Source organism: Anser brachyrhynchus (assembly GCF_964034855.1).
Source record: "Anser brachyrhynchus genome assembly, chromosome: 2".
Lineage (NCBI taxonomy): Eukaryota > Metazoa > Chordata > Aves > Anseriformes > Anatidae > Anser > Anser brachyrhynchus.
In genome coordinates this window covers 30,391,094-30,407,009 of record NC_137695.1, presented here as the reverse complement: position 1 = coordinate 30,407,009, position 15,916 = coordinate 30,391,094, and the positions used below count along the sequence as shown (strand labels likewise).

Here is a 15,916-nt window from a genome sequence, read left to right as displayed (position 1 = left end):
TCCTCTTAATGACTTGACAAGATAAAACCCTCTCACCTTAATATAGTAAGGTCTAGGTATGTATGAAGGTGAGTATGAAAACATACTCAGTTTTACTGGAAGCATTTCTACTGCTATACCTTATAACTGCCACACATGTGTATGTGTACACATATGTGTACATATATGTGTACGTATAATTTCTCGGTGCTCAAAAATTAAATCTTTGCCTCTCAATGACAGCAACAACAATAATAGGAAGATCTTTACATTCCATGGAAAATAAAGATGGTCTATTACTTCCAGTAGGCTCTGGAAGGCATTGTGCACAGGTCACTGTAGTAAGCTATTAAGATTGAAGGCATCTGCACAAACAGCCTCAACTGCTTTTTAAAGGCTAAGCTGCACAATTTGTCTTTCATTAAGAGCTGTTGTGCAGTTTTGTGATTTGTAGCCAGCTCAGTTGAGCTTCCAGAGTGTGTACTTCTATTTTGAGATCTTGTCAATAAACAAATAAGACATATGCTTCTGTGAGTCATCTTAGCAGAGCAAACTATCACAAGAATCAGCTGACCTGCACTTCCTTCCTGCTACTGAATCTTTCTCTACCTTTTCTTGTTAGCACAAAGTGTACCCCTGAACACCTCACAAAACAGAGAAGCCAGGGATGGGAAGACGAGGTCTCTTTCATCCATATGGCTTTATTTGTGTTCTGCTGGCACTGTTATAGTCATACAGTAACCAACATAAATTTTTAGTTTTATTATCACCTCTAAAAAGAGACAGAAATGTGAAAATTGAAGCCAGAAGGTTTGTATCACAGGATTAATTAGACAGGGCCAAGTGGAGTCACACTCCTCCTGGCAGTGAGTGCCTCAAGAAGGTGCTTGCCTTCAATTATGGAGCGCACAAAGCAATTAAAAACCCTGTTTCTTTTTCCTGAGGTGTTACTTGTTACTTGATAAATCTTTCTTTTTTTTTCTTTTTTTTTTTTTTTTTTTCAAATTCTCTGGAGATCTGAACTGGCTTGAGGTGTAATCTACTAGGGTAGATATTCATGAAAAATTGATTTAGCTGGAGCCTAAGTGCAATAGGTTTAAAATAAACCTGAAAGGAATGAACAGTGTGTTTCTTGGCTGACATTTTATTCACCATTTTTTAAATATACACACACACTCCAAAAGACCAGATAATTAAGAACCCAGACATTATGGATCTCCAGGAAAGAATTTTGTCACTGGGACATATGAATCAAATCAGTCAGCCACCCTATGCATTTCCTTAAGTTGTACAGCACTGTTGATTAACCTTTTCCTCTGTACTACATATGGAAGTTTTTGAATGGCAGGGTTGCGTGCACATGTCAATTTTAAACATATGTTTCAGGCAGCTGTCCTCCCTGGACCATTGGAAATTAGTACTCTGTTTCACCTATTTCTAGTTTATAGGATGTGATAGCCTTTTGCTGGATTTACGAGCCTCTTTGCTCTCCTGGTATTACCAAGAGCTCTACTGCCATTGCTGACTCTGACCCTTTGTACCAGGACTCGACATCTGATTTTGTGCAGCTGGACCCGCATGTTAATGCTTTTGCCACATTCATTTCAAGCACCCAGCTAACTCCTTCCTCTCCTGTTATTTCCCATGATAGATAAATAATTCAAAATATGATATAAAGTATGGTGCATATCTGGTTTGAATAGTGCTCTATCAAGACATGTGTTTGAGCTATAACAATGACCTCATACTTCCTGTTGAGGAGGGAGAAGCAAAAGGATATTTAAATCAATAGAATAAGGGAGCCATATCTGTGGCTATCACAGTGTGTGTGATACAGGTATTATGCGGAAAAAAAATATACCATACAATTTGACATTATAAGGATGCAAATAATGGCCATTGGCTTATTATTGTTTCTAACACTGTAATGCCTATATTCCCAGACTTCCTCATTAATGCTACCTAAGAAATAATTATATTTAAAAAAAAAAAAAGAGGTAGTGGGGAAGGCAGGTTTTTTCTCCCATTGTGCACTTTATTTTTATTATTCCCTAGTTTAAATATAACCCACAGAAGAATGAGAAAATTATTTATAAAGGTCATTAAATAAATGCTGCTGGAACAAATCTTTAAACAGGATCATCACTGAAGTGAGAAGTTATGCATATGGAACATTTTTACTCGTAGTACAGATTAAACAGTTGGCGAAATAAAGATTTAAATTGCCAGGCATTATATGTTACTAGAAATCAATTCTGACATTTTATTGAGCTTTTTACCAATATTATTGCAGTTTGTTTGTTTGTTTGTTACATTGGGGGGGAGGTGCAGGAGGGGGGGGAGCGGGGAAGGAAGAAGAAGATTAACTTTTTCATTACAGGTCAGCCCAATGGCAAATATTACTCCATCACATGGCACACTTTTATGCTGATTTTGATTTAATGTGCATATCATGTTTATCAGAGGTAAATGTCAAGATGCAAATAGTTTCACATTTCTGAGCCACTGCCAGAAGAACTTTGAAATATTATTTCATGGTTGTTTCAGGAGATTTTAAAAGTTTCAGTAATTTTCCACAAAACAAAACTAACTTCCTTCCTTCCTTCCTTCCTTCCTTCCTTCCTTCCTTCCTTCCTCCCTCCCTCCCTCCCTTCCTTCCTTCATTCCTCTCTCCGTCCCTTCCTCTCTCTCCTCTCCTCCCTCCCTTTCTTTCTTTCTTTCTCTTTCTCTTTCTCTTTTTCTCTTTCTCTTTCTCTCTTTCTCTTTCTTTCTCTTTTTCCTTCCTTCCTTCCTTCCTTCCTTCCTTCCTTCCTTCCTTCCTCTCTCTCTCTCTCTCTCTTTCTCTCTTTCTGTCTGTCTGTCTGTCTTCTCTAATGTAATTTTTCTTTTGATTTATGAACTGTGGCTAACTATTTCTTAAAAATTATTGGCGACTGGATTGGTGAGAGAATAGAAATATATATTCTTTCACTCTATTTATTATCTTGACCCAAGAAAGTTTCATTACTGGTATAAAACATTTAGCATCAGTGGATTTTGAGATTGGGCTGCTATATTATCTATAACTTATTTGCTTTACAGATTCATATTTATCCTTGCATAACAAGGTCCCACAATTTTGTAAAAAATAGTAATTTTCACATCAATTAAAGGACTACTGGCTCTATTTACTTAAGAGACGATATATAAGGACAGCCACAGGAGAAGTATATAAAATATTATGTGGCATTCAGATTGTACATTTGATTCTGGTATTTACTCTCTTATTGCAAGAGTTAGGTGGGATTATGTTGCAGTGCAACACTTTTTGAAATCATTAAGAAGGGTTGTTATATTCTTAGTCCATAATTGCCTTGGACCTTACTGCCATGAGATGTGGCTGAGGCCAGAAGTTTTGTAGGCTACAAAAGAGTGAGAGTCATACTAATAGCGAAAATACTTATAATAGAGTGAAAAAGAAGAAAAAAGAAAGGGAAACAAACAAACAAACAAACAAACAAAAAAACATCAACGAAGAATCAACAGCTTTAGAAGTGTTTTAGGATATTCATCAACAAATAACAAGATGGAAAACAGGCTGTAGGTCCTCTAACAGTAACTCCATTCACAGCTGCAGCTGGGTCAGAAGTGGGCCGAACATGGCATGTTTCACCCACAAACATCGAATCTTGGCTTTATAAAAGTATCACTGTACTTGGAACTGAGGACTCATTGTGTGAAAATGATCAGTCCTGCTGGCTTTCAGAAACAAAAAAACACATTTTTAGGTGTCCTGCTAACTTTTAATCATCTTTCTTCCTCTCCCTAGATTTTCTTTAGCCAGTCTTTAAGAATGAAGTTCAAAAAGCTCATTTGGATGGAAATCATAAAATAGCTAAAATTCTGACTTTGCTTGGTCTCTCTGGTGCAGGCATAAGCCTGAAGTCTTGGATAAATATATATCTTGTCAAATATGATACCTTATACTGAAAAGATATCATAAGATATATTATCAGGGACAAAAATGTAATAAATGTGAAAATTTCACACAAACGACAACACTTTTTTTTTTTTTTTTTGAAACTTTGTTCCAAAAAAGAGTTCAGGTAATAGCTATGTTTATTTATTGTGATATTTTTCTGGACGCTTAGATTATGTGGGTACAGAGTCCCTGGGCCTTGCATCCCTGTAGGAATATTCAATTTGCAAAATGCCAGGCGGGTGCTAGACATAATTTGTGGCCTGCTCCATCTGAGCTCCTGTGTGAAAAACTCCAATAGGAGCAGAGAATGGAGGGATTGCTGCTAATCTTTCCTGAGAGACCAATGTTTCTCTGCTATTTCATGACAGAAAAGGTATCTACTATGACACTAAAACAGAAGTCACTGGTGGCATTCAAAGTGATCACATTGGGCCATGAAATGGCAATATGAATGTACATCAGTGTATGCACCTGTTGCATGATGTGAGTATCTTCATTTTGCTTACGTTCAGGATAAACTGCATCTTAGCTTGCACATACCTACAAAGACGTACATTCACTAGTTCTTCTTTGCACTTAGAAGTGTATTGTATAATATTACATATTTACAGTATGTATACTGGAAATCTACCTACAAGGAAAGAGATTTTTCTTTTTAATGATGTTAACAGAAGCAGGCTTCTTAGATGAATCTCATTCATTTGTATGAGGATTAACTTTATATACAGATTTGTTGTTATTTTTTTTTTAAGAAACATTTTTGATAGGTAAAGAGAATTATCGTGTCAGATTTAGCAGTTGATATATTACAAGGACTCTACCTGTGCATATGAGTGAGAAACGGACAGAAAGAACAAAAGGAAGTTAGAGGTTCAAGACAGATCAATGGAAAATTGTCCTAACCTCCTTTATTCTGAAAACTAATTGAACCGAAAATCGTTAATAATAAAGGAAAGATGCAAGCCTTGGGAGCATAGAAATTCAAATGCAGAACAGTAGAGACTTATGGCAGGCAAAACTGCAAAGTACTATGCTTTTAGCAAATTTTTGGCAGAATAATCAATGTGCCTCTGGTCATTGGAGGGGCTACTTTAGAATGAAAATAATTATATTTTTACATTTTCTATTCTTACTTAATTCCAATAGATAATTTTTAATATAATTATTTGTTGAGGACGTAAATTAAGTCACTACTGAACTAAGGTATCTGATTGGAAGGTCACTGTGAGCTGAGAACTGTCCTGTTTGTGTGTAAAGAACAGCCAAAGTCATAATTATTCCTAGAAATATATTTCAGGACTTGACTTTCATGATACCTTTTTGTTCACGTTTTTAAGAAAGCAAAAGCAGCAGCGCAAGACCACAAAAGGCAGTTTATATAAGGCACATGGTTTTACACTAAGCTACAGATTTACCCAACAATGTATTTAATAAATCAAACATTAGATTAGGAGCAAGTTAGATAATTTATTTCTAAAAATTAGGGTCATTTCAGTACCTGAAAATAGAAAAAATCAGAAATATTTGTGCTGTCAATAGGACATGAAAATTCTGCCTTTTAGAAAAGTGGAGGGAATTGTGTTCAATGAGCCATTTAAAGGTGCTTTTGGAAACATGGTTCTCAGGAACCCTCTAGCGTTTTCACTAGGCTTTAATGAAAAGGCTGGCCAGGAAGTTCTAGTAACAAATTTGCCAAAGCATAATGACTTTCACACTGTTGATTTGGACAATAAGAGTTGCAAACACCGTCTCACTCTCCAATCTTAATGTTAGTTGACTAATTAAAGAGGCTGGAGGAGCACAGCTAATCATGTTTTTTTTGATCCACTTAATCCCATTTTAAGGGCCTCATTGAACTATTGAACAAACCATCTAAATTTTGCATCTTCTGGTAAGCATTTTTGTTACCTTTAGATGGATGGGAGAGCCAGTTATAGACATTAACAGATTCATAGACAGAATGTTTTAATTAGTAGCAATGTTTAACTGTGTTTTCAGCTAGGAATATCTCTAATTATGAGATTACTTACCTAGTACCTAGAATTAATACAGTATATCTATTTAGGCTCCTTGTGAAGTGCTATTTACATGTTAGTTATTTCTAAGAACAAAACAGAGTTTAGTCCAAAAACTGCAGATTTTAAGTTATTCTAAAACAGTCATTAGGGGTCCAGGATAATACAAAGACTTTTCAGTTCCCTGATGGGTAGACCAAACAGTTCTCAGTTTCTCCTATTTGTCATTTGTAAAACCTGGAGTCAAACCTAATTATTTGTTAAGCATATATACCCGTGGGATAGTGTTATTATTTTAAACTAAATTGAAAACTTAAATATATCTTGCTTTCTCTAGAGTCTGATCAGAATGTGTTTCTTCCATCATCTACTCAAATGCTCATCTTAATAGTGCACTCAGAGGTGTTCATCCTCTTCAGCCATAGCTCATGATGTTAAGTGATGACACCACATTATAACTATCCATTATCTGTTACCACCAATTTAAATTCTGGGAAAAGTTGCCTTTATAAATGAACATCCTTCCTAGGCTTTTATATAAAATACTACTGGTCTAATAATAAAGCAGGTACATTTTCTTTAATAAATTAAACAAGACCCTCATTTTCCTTTAATAGCACAATAGGAAGTCCAAAATTAATTCTTAAGCCCTTAAATTTAGGGGAACACTAAAGTAGATGCAAATTCTCAAACATAACAGTGTTTCTGGTCAGCTACATAGAAAATTTCACTAAATGGTTAACATAGGATACCACAGTTTTTAACTAGATCCAGATAGGTCAACATAAGCTAATAAATTTTGATCGACTGGTTGCTCTTTGGTGGGGAATGAACAAACTGTAGTGTCATGAAGAAGAGACATAAAAATAAACTAAAATCATATCATTGAATGGTTTATTCTCATGCAGAGACTGCCTGATGAATAAAAAAAAATAATAATAAAAACAATAACTTCCTTCTAGGTTCCCATCAGAAAAATCAATTTGACTGAGACACCAGGGTACAGTTTTTACTATTTTTAAGCAAAAGTCTTATTGACAGAAATTTGCTTTATAACTAAATACTATATAAAATTTTACTCCACAAAATAAATATCAAAGTAAAGGTGAATCTTGAGTTACATATACTTGTTAAAAGGCAATTATGAAGACAAGTTATGACATACACAAAAAAGGCCAATTTTTCTGATTTCCACTAATAATGTATTAAAAGAAAATTTGTGATGCATCCTCCTCCCTCAAAAAAACACCACAAACAAAATTGATAACTACCAAAAGACACAAATATTTACAAGTCATCTGTTAGATAGTGCTCTATTTTTTGTGTGTTTTAAAAATACGCAAAGACTTATGCAAAGAGATAACACAGATATTAAAGTCTTGTATATCTTGTACGGCAATGCCACAATTTTCAATAGACAAAAATGGGTTCTGTATTACTGAATAATGCAGATATAAATTTTCTTGTATTTATGAAAGTATGCTTAATACAAAACCATTGTATAAACAATTTTGGGGTAAAAAAAAAATAAATAAATCTTAGAAAGTCTTTCCACAAACTGAGTTGGAGAAATGTAAAATGATTATTTTTGGGGGGGGGGGGTTAATGTTATCACTTTAAAGTAGTAAATAGAAATAATACTATTGATTGAAAAGAACAGAACTTTGGAATAATTATCTGTGGAATAAATTATGTTTACATTTTTAGATGCCAAAGCAGATGACAATGAAGAGATGGTACAAGTATATTTAGGAGATTTTTCAAAGCCAAGATGTTAGCTAACAAGCCTTGCTTCAAAAGCACATTACTAAGGATTACAATTTCCAAGGCTGACTTTTACACTTTGGAAATATGCGTAACCAGAAGAAAATTAATTCATACACACCTATGATTTACAAATATATAAAAATATACATTTCTACTTTTTTGTTGTTGTTGTTATATATTTTACATAAAATTGTAATAGTATAAAACAGACATTGAAATCTGTGTTTGTGACGACTTGGAAATTGCTGCTTGATGACATTTTTCATAATGGTAATTTTCATAATGTAATTAATATAGTTACAGATATCTGCCTATGTGATGCAGAGAGACGTTACAGGGTTTTGTCTCATATTTTTCAGCTGACTCTTGACAGGGCTGAGGAATATGCCTGCAGAAGTGTCAGCTTCAGCAGAGTTTCCCTCCACACTGGCAATATTTGCATTTTTCTTTTGAGTACACTTGAACTCAGGCTGCCCTTTCCACCCCACTGCCTGGGAATGGCACTAGCTGTGCTGCAGGAAAATATTGCAGGGCAGGGGACATTGGCCAGCTCTAGTCCCTTCTCTTTTGACAGTTGTACGCTTATTTTTCAGCATGAACTGTCTGGCCCTTGATGCTTCTGCCCAGCAAACTCCTTTCCCAGCTTGTATCAGTGTTGTGCTGATCTGAGGCGGACAAAAGAATCAGAATCCCTTTTACTTCATAGGCTGCATAATGCAGGAATTACTGGCAAAGGAGCAACAGGTGCCCACACTACTGTACTAGTGACATGCTTGACTTTTTTAGCACAGGCATAATGCCAGTTATTTGCAAATAAGTGAATAATAGGCAATGGACATTATTGTTGTTTATGAGCTACAGAGATGGAGATATTTTATGTGTGGTGAAATAGTTCTGCTTTATTTCAGTTATTTTTTTTTCTTTTCATGATATTTCATCACTTCTCATTTCCCTCAAAATTAGATTGTAAACTAAATTGTTCATTTTTTATTCTAGTCTCACAGAAAAAAAAAAAAAGAAAAAAGAAAAAAAAAAAGACAACAACGAAAAACAACCCTGCAAAATAAATATTGCTGGTGTCTACATAATGTATAGACTTCAATATACTGTTTATGCTTTTTAGCACATAGTTATGATATATTGGTGGAAATAAACCCAGTAATGTTGACAAAAGAACAAGAATATTGTTTAACATGTAAACAAAGAAAGACAGTTAGGAGGTTTTGAAAATAAGCATAATGTTTTTGCAGACAAAATTTTTGATATTTCCTTACCTTCCATCCAAAATATGAAAAATAAAGACATAAAAAGTAATAAAAGATGAAAAATAAGTTAGCTGACAAGCTTTCATCGATGGATATCTAGATTTTAACTTAGAACAGGTTCCCAGTCTAACCAAAAAGTGATTCCTAGACTCTTATCTGTTTCTTTTTTTTTTCCTTTCTTTTGAAGACAAACCTAACCACATATGTTAACTCTTTAACTTTTTGTTTTGATGTTTGACACAGATATGACTGATGGCTTACAAAATATTTGAGGTTACTTTCGTTCTATAGACCACTGACATGATATCATTCTTACCCTCAGTGACAACTGACAGTACTGAAATTTTCAGCAGTGGAACAAACATAAAGCTTCGCTTTATGTGAGCATGTATAACTATTCTGTTATGATGCTCTCTGATAAGAACATTTTTTCTTATTCTAAGGTGGAAAGTTTATCTTAGAATATCTTAATGTGAATTTGTTTATCAAGCTAATAGCAGAAAACCAGAATAAATGCCAGCATTCATCATTAAATCACAGAAAAAGAAAGGGAGGGGAGGAGAAAGGGATAAATTCATCAGTTTTGTGGAAATGCATATTTCAAAATATTTGTTGTTTTGCAGATCACTGGCACATGGACTATAATTTACATTTCTCTTAATCTGTAGCAACATTAGTGGCAATTTTAGCAAAAGCTTAGGAATGTGAGAGCAAAGGCACAAGAACATTGAGATTGAAAAAAAAAAAAGAATGACATATATAACATTTTAAAAGTGTATATAGTTCAGACTACATAAGTTGTAGTCTGAACTAACCTCAGTATTAGCTGAAATAATTTAACCCATCTTAGTTTCTTGCATCCCATAAACATAACACAGTTCAAGTGTTAGATCCAACGGGATGTTTTGTGAGCTTGGAACATGGAAATTTAAAGGGAAATAGTAACTTTACTTTTAAGCAATAAAGATCTCTTCTAGAGTACTCTGCTGATTAACAAAGCTGTCTGTAAAATTCATGATGGATGAAGAATTCATGATGGAAGAAGAGGATAAAAATGTCCATTTGGAGATCAGAAAATTTACTTTCCAGGCTAGAGGAATGTTTTCTGACACTGAATAAATATATTGTGAAATATATTAGAACTCGGTTATATTCTACAGGCACAGTATTAATTTATTTTTTTTCTGGTACCAATTAGTATTTCATTTTAATTGCATGCCTTTATAATGCCTTGATAATATATGAGCAAGCTTATGGAAAGTTGATTGAGACAGGTCAAAGATTGTTACTTTTCTAACAGACAATGCTGTTGTTATTCAGACTTGATTTTATTTTATTTTTTTTAAGAAAAATAAAATAAAAGGTCCCAAAAAACTCAGAAAGTATTTTATATATATATTCAGCAGCTTTCCTCTATTCTCCTTTTATGTTATTGTGCCTGAGACAGCAATTAGACCTAAATGAAAAGTTTTAGCTTCTTGTAACATGAAGCACTTGCTTCATTTTGTTCATTTGAACATTTATACTTGAACATTTTTTTCACCTGTCTCATCTACTTTATCATAAAATATTGTCTCCTGGTAGGTGTTATATACACGTCTTTTGGAAAATCCTGGAGGGAAAACTGGCAGAACAGAAAGCTACTCAGTAATGAAATCTAGCGCAAATATGTTATAGTTTCTTGTCTTCTTGTCTTCTTTGCAAACTACCTGCCACACCTTTATGTTGCAGTCAACACTGAATTTTAGGTAAAGTTTAGAACCTATTCAGAGATAAGCCTTAACCAGAAAAACGGTATAAAGCATTCTCATCTTGTTTTTAATCACATTGCTGAGAATTGCAGCTGAAATTGCAACTTGCTTTATTAGCCCTAGTTAACGTTTATAGCCTCAGACATATTGTAATTGTTGTTGTTGTTATTATTATTATTAATTCAGCAAGTATGTCTGTCATAATAGATCTTAAAGTAGGACTGGAAGGTCTAGAAACAGTACAATGGAGACAACATTATATACACATGTATGTGATTAACTATGATACTCTTTCCAGTTATACAGCCAAACCCAGCCTGCTGTTAGCAGAGTCCTGCATCAAGTGGGACCAGCTGTAGCTGCTTGTGCCAAGACACCCCTCATCCCAGTTCTCAGGAGGTGTGGGACTTACCTCTCACTCCTTCCCAGTTAAATAGAGTGGGGAACAACACGCTACAAATAGAAAGCCAGGGACCTTTGATCAGCCTTTGATGCCGAGTGAAGAGATGAAGCAGACTAATGCCTCTGAAAAGTAATACACCTGAGTTTTTGAAATATTAACAAAAGTTATTTCATCACAGCAGACAAAATACAAAGCCTTCTAAGCTTGCATGTTCTCTGGCACTGCACTAGTCTGTGAGTGCTTTTACATATTTGGAGGCAATTATTTATGATGCTTTCCTAGTGACAAAGGCAAAACTTGTCCACCTTTTTTGCCGCACGGTGGATGTTTTAGGAAGACTCTCAATCCTCAAACGATTCAGGTTGTGTTCTCCTATAATTTAGGCTTGCTATTTGCTTTGATAAAAGTCTAAAGAGAAGTTAGTTTCTAACCACACAGCGTAATCTCAATTTAAAATGCTAAATTTTGAGAAGAATCATATATATATGAAAATGATGGGGGCTTGAATAGATTGAAAGGACCTTCTAGGAGGACTGAAGGATAGAGTTTGATTAGCTTATTGAACAAACTTCGGTATTTTTGCATTTACTGCTTTTAGAGCATAAAAACTCAGCAAAGGGACTACTCAAAGATTCTTAACCATCTCAGGTTAGGAAAAATGACTGCATCTAGCATGATCAGAAGAACATGCAAGTGATCTAGTATCCCTAGGGTTTGTTTGGAGTGCTTCTTTTTCTCAGCTAGTGGCACTACAGTATCCTTTTTTTTTTTTTTTTAGAAGAAGAAGGGTTAAATAAGTAATGCAAAGTTTGTAATATATTGTAAAGCTCAAAAAGATTCTAAAAAAAATGAAATTAAATATCTATTACTACAAGAGAAAAAAGATATTTATCTAATATATTTATCTTTAGTGATCTCCATGAACTCCGCATAATAAAATAATAGTAATGTGAACTAACTGTTGAAAACTATGGATCATTCTTGGTTACACACATGCTGAGTTTTATGTAAATAAATCTGCAAGAATTTTAATGACAGCGTCTGTTCTAGAGAATAGTTGTGTTTTTTTTTTTTTTATTTGATCAATGTTGGAGAGTATAAAAAGTCAGAACTATTATTTTCTATTAACTGTATCTGGCACTGGCATAAACAGTCAACATTGCCAAAGGGTTGAGTGGGTAAAGTGAGAAAAATAGAAGAAAATGTTTGCCAAACTTAGTAAAAACTTCACAATCTATATAGAAAAAGATCTCATTTGCTTGCACTATTTTGTTCAAAAAATATTTTATAAAAACAAAATCCTTTTGATATTGTTCAGTTAAAAAAAAAATCTCACACATGTAAGAGTTTGAATGTCTGGCTCATCACAATTTTAATTGTAAATCCCAGGAAATGCAGAATATGAAAATTAAATTAGGAAGTGCTCAATGGATTGCAGAGTAGTAAATTTTATTAAATTTCTTTACAAAATAACATTTGGAAAATAATTTAATCAAAAGCTGTATGTGCCTTACTAAGAAACAATGAGAAAGATTCAAGTAGTTTTTTAGTATATCTAGAATATTTTTACAATATCTGAGGGCCTAAGCAAATTCCAATTCAAAAAAAAAAATGATTAAAATCTATGTACTTTTAATCTAATCTACCATTTTTGTATCCATAATTGAAAATATGATATATGACAATGATTATTTAAAGCTAACTTATATGAACTCTCTTTAGGACAATATCACAGATTGTTTACAACTACTCAGAGAGTTGTAATGTGGTGTTTTTCACAGACAACACAATTAATTTCAACTTAAAACTAAACTAAACTAAACAAACAAACAAACAAAAAACCGTAATATTCCAGAACTGATAGACTTGTGTAGTGTTTTTAGCAGAATTCATAGCCTGTTATCCAGACCTATACTCTTGTAGAATTCCACATTTCAAAAAAGGGGCAAACTATGAAATTTAAGTATGCCTTTTTATATACAAGAAAGTGGCACACCAGGAACCTCCAATCAGACATCTTCTCTTTTATGGTTCTGTAGTAGTATTATAAACTATGTATGAAATAAAACTTGAAAAATACGTATTTTCTATTATCTTGGAATAGCTTTACAATGTTAGAACTTACTCTAGTTTGAAATCTGTGGGATTTTTGCTATTTGGATAAGTAAGAAGAGGATTTCTGGTTGGATGGGAAGATAATATTAAAACTGAGTTTAATCATTCTGGTCAAATCAATATTGCACTAATACATTTCCTGTTGCAGTCTAACAAAACAAAGACATAAACATGTCAATCTTCCTTTCAGGGCAGTTATTATCATATAGAAGAAGAATAATATTCGCAGAGCTATACCCCAAATCTTCCAAGCCTACATCTTCCAAACCTATTCCACTAAGAATCTGTGGTAATATTTTTGAAGTCACTTCATCACATGAGCCTACTGAGACAACAGCACAACTACTTTTGATAAGAGTGAAAAATATATAAGGTATTTACTTCAGATGAAGAGAAAATTCCAATATTAAATGGCAAAATCCTACTTTGTTTCTACAGGAAGATGTCTAATACACACCACAATGCTTTTCAGAGTCCTTTAGCTTTTGTTCATGAAACAGATGGAACACTGCTGAGATTGATCCACTTGATAAATTTCATTAGTATTAAAAAAATATATTATAAACAGAAAATTGCCCAATACTTAATTATTTGTGACACTATCACTGCACATACTCAGTTCAAGAAATATTAAGGAAAGATAGATGGACAGAAGAATGGAAAAGGAAAAAAAATCCTAAATCTTGCAAAATCTAGATTTTATGCCCCTGGTATTGCCAAGAAAAAAAATAGCATGTGAGGCATTATATAAGTATCATGTGCATGTGTTCAGAGAGATAGCTCTGAGGACACTGGCGTTGTCATCTGTTCAGGAGAGTGTGTCACACATATGATTCACCCCTCATTGTCTTCATGCCTTACTCAATGACTGGATGTTTCTCTTTAATCCATTGAGTTGCCTTACATTTCTGAGGATCAGCAAAGAGTGCATGAAAACTTTTATTTCAAGCCACATTTCTTCCAGTGTCCTTGGAATGACTTACCTCACTCACATTCTCCTGGCAGCTATAGAAAAAGGAGAGAATTGCAAATGAATTGATATTTCCCATATGTGGATACACAGGCGCAAACATCACAGCAACAGAGATGTAGCAATATTTTCCAGCAACAAACATTTTGTTGATGAACATCATTACCTTAGCTGATTAACAGGCACTTGGTTAGCCCACTTGTATGGACTGAGAGCTCATGGCTGAATTTTAGTCAGTATTGATCTGCTTCAAAACAACAACAACAATCTATTGATTTAATTAGGGTTAATTGACAGGTAATCAAGGAGGAAGGTTGCCTGCCTTCTATGCCCCAGATAGGCCAACATGCAGCCACTGTCTGAGATACTGTTGGTGTGTCACTCAGTCAACATCTATATGACATTTAACATCAAAGTGTCAAGGTATTTTGGATGTAAGGTCCCCTTTCTCAAATGCAAAAAGAGGGCATATGTGCCAATCACTTTTGCACCATGGATCTACCAAATCAATAATTTTTAAGGAAAGCTACAAGGGTTTTACAAGAGAATGAGTGGCCTGTCAGTAAAATATGCGTTTCCTTATGTAGTCACAGGATAACTCCTAAGGACTTGGAATTGGGTTTCATTCAGTTTTCAGATTTTATTTTAAGAATCGTACCTGGAAAGAATCAACACCACTAATCAGTTAAAAAAATATATAATAAAATTAATACTTTAGATAGCTCTAAAACTTGTTTTAATATAAAATATAATATTGAACAATCAATGAGTTTAAAAAAATACAAACAATGAAGAGTTTTACAATAAGCTTAAGTCTAGTAACTCTCATCTTTTTTACTTTAAATAAGCTTCAGCCATAGTCTCTTATTCCCCCCCCAGCAGTCCATCCCAACTTTTCATCAAGGACCATAGTACCCCAAAACACACCTGTTGCATAACAAAGATTGCTTCATTGCCAAGACCTCTCTGTTACTGGGGGTTCTCAGGTTCCATTGGAGAGGGACATTCCTGGGAAGAGTTTCTGCTCAATTCAGCTGATTCCAAAAAGTGAAAAATGTTATAAAAAGGCCAAATGCTATCATATGTGCCTGACTCAGTTATCATGTCCAGTCTCAGCTGTACAAGAGATGGGATCAGTCTGTTTTCTCTTTTTTTTCAGGCAGATGTAAACTCTGTAAATACACACAAAGGTGAGCAGATGGAAACCAATTCTCTACTTAAAACTGTGAAGTTGCAATTCATGTGAGATTTCTCATATACTGCACATTAGCCTCAAAAAATAACAGCACAGTAGCATTTAGACCATAGGAGAATGGCAGGGAGAAGATACGACAGACAAGGGAGTCATAGTGAAAAGTTTTCCTACAGTAGTATTGCGTGATATGTCTGAAGTTAGCTATGAGGTGAAACCTCAACATTTAGTCTTTGACTACATATTCCCACCTTCTGTTAGAGAATGTCTGGACAATATTCTGAGAGGAGAGAACCTTTAAAAACTAACAAACAAAAATATAAATAAAATGCAAAACAGAACAACCCTTGTCTCTTATTTGTTTCTTCTTCAGCCTTTCATATCCTTTTGTATTCTGTGTTAAAACCAGAATAAACTATGCAGTATTTATAGTGATGTTACTCTCCTGATAAAGTATTACAGAGGCTGTGCAACAATCTAGGGCTCAGCAGGGAAGCT

General features: G+C 34.2%; 1 protein-coding gene across 2 annotated transcripts in view; it reads right to left on the bottom strand.

Moving 5' to 3' along the window:
* Positions 1-2,777: 2,777 nt before the first annotated feature.
* The window catches only part of LOC308190308 (uncharacterized protein), a 373,068-nt gene continuing 359,929 nt past the window's right edge, over positions 2,778-15,916 (bottom strand). For both annotated transcript variants that reach the window (XR_013947059.1, XR_013947060.1), the window contains one exon: positions 2,778-15,398. The gene's annotated coding sequence lies outside the window, so the exon portion shown is untranslated. The remainder of the gene's footprint in view (positions 15,399-15,916) is intronic.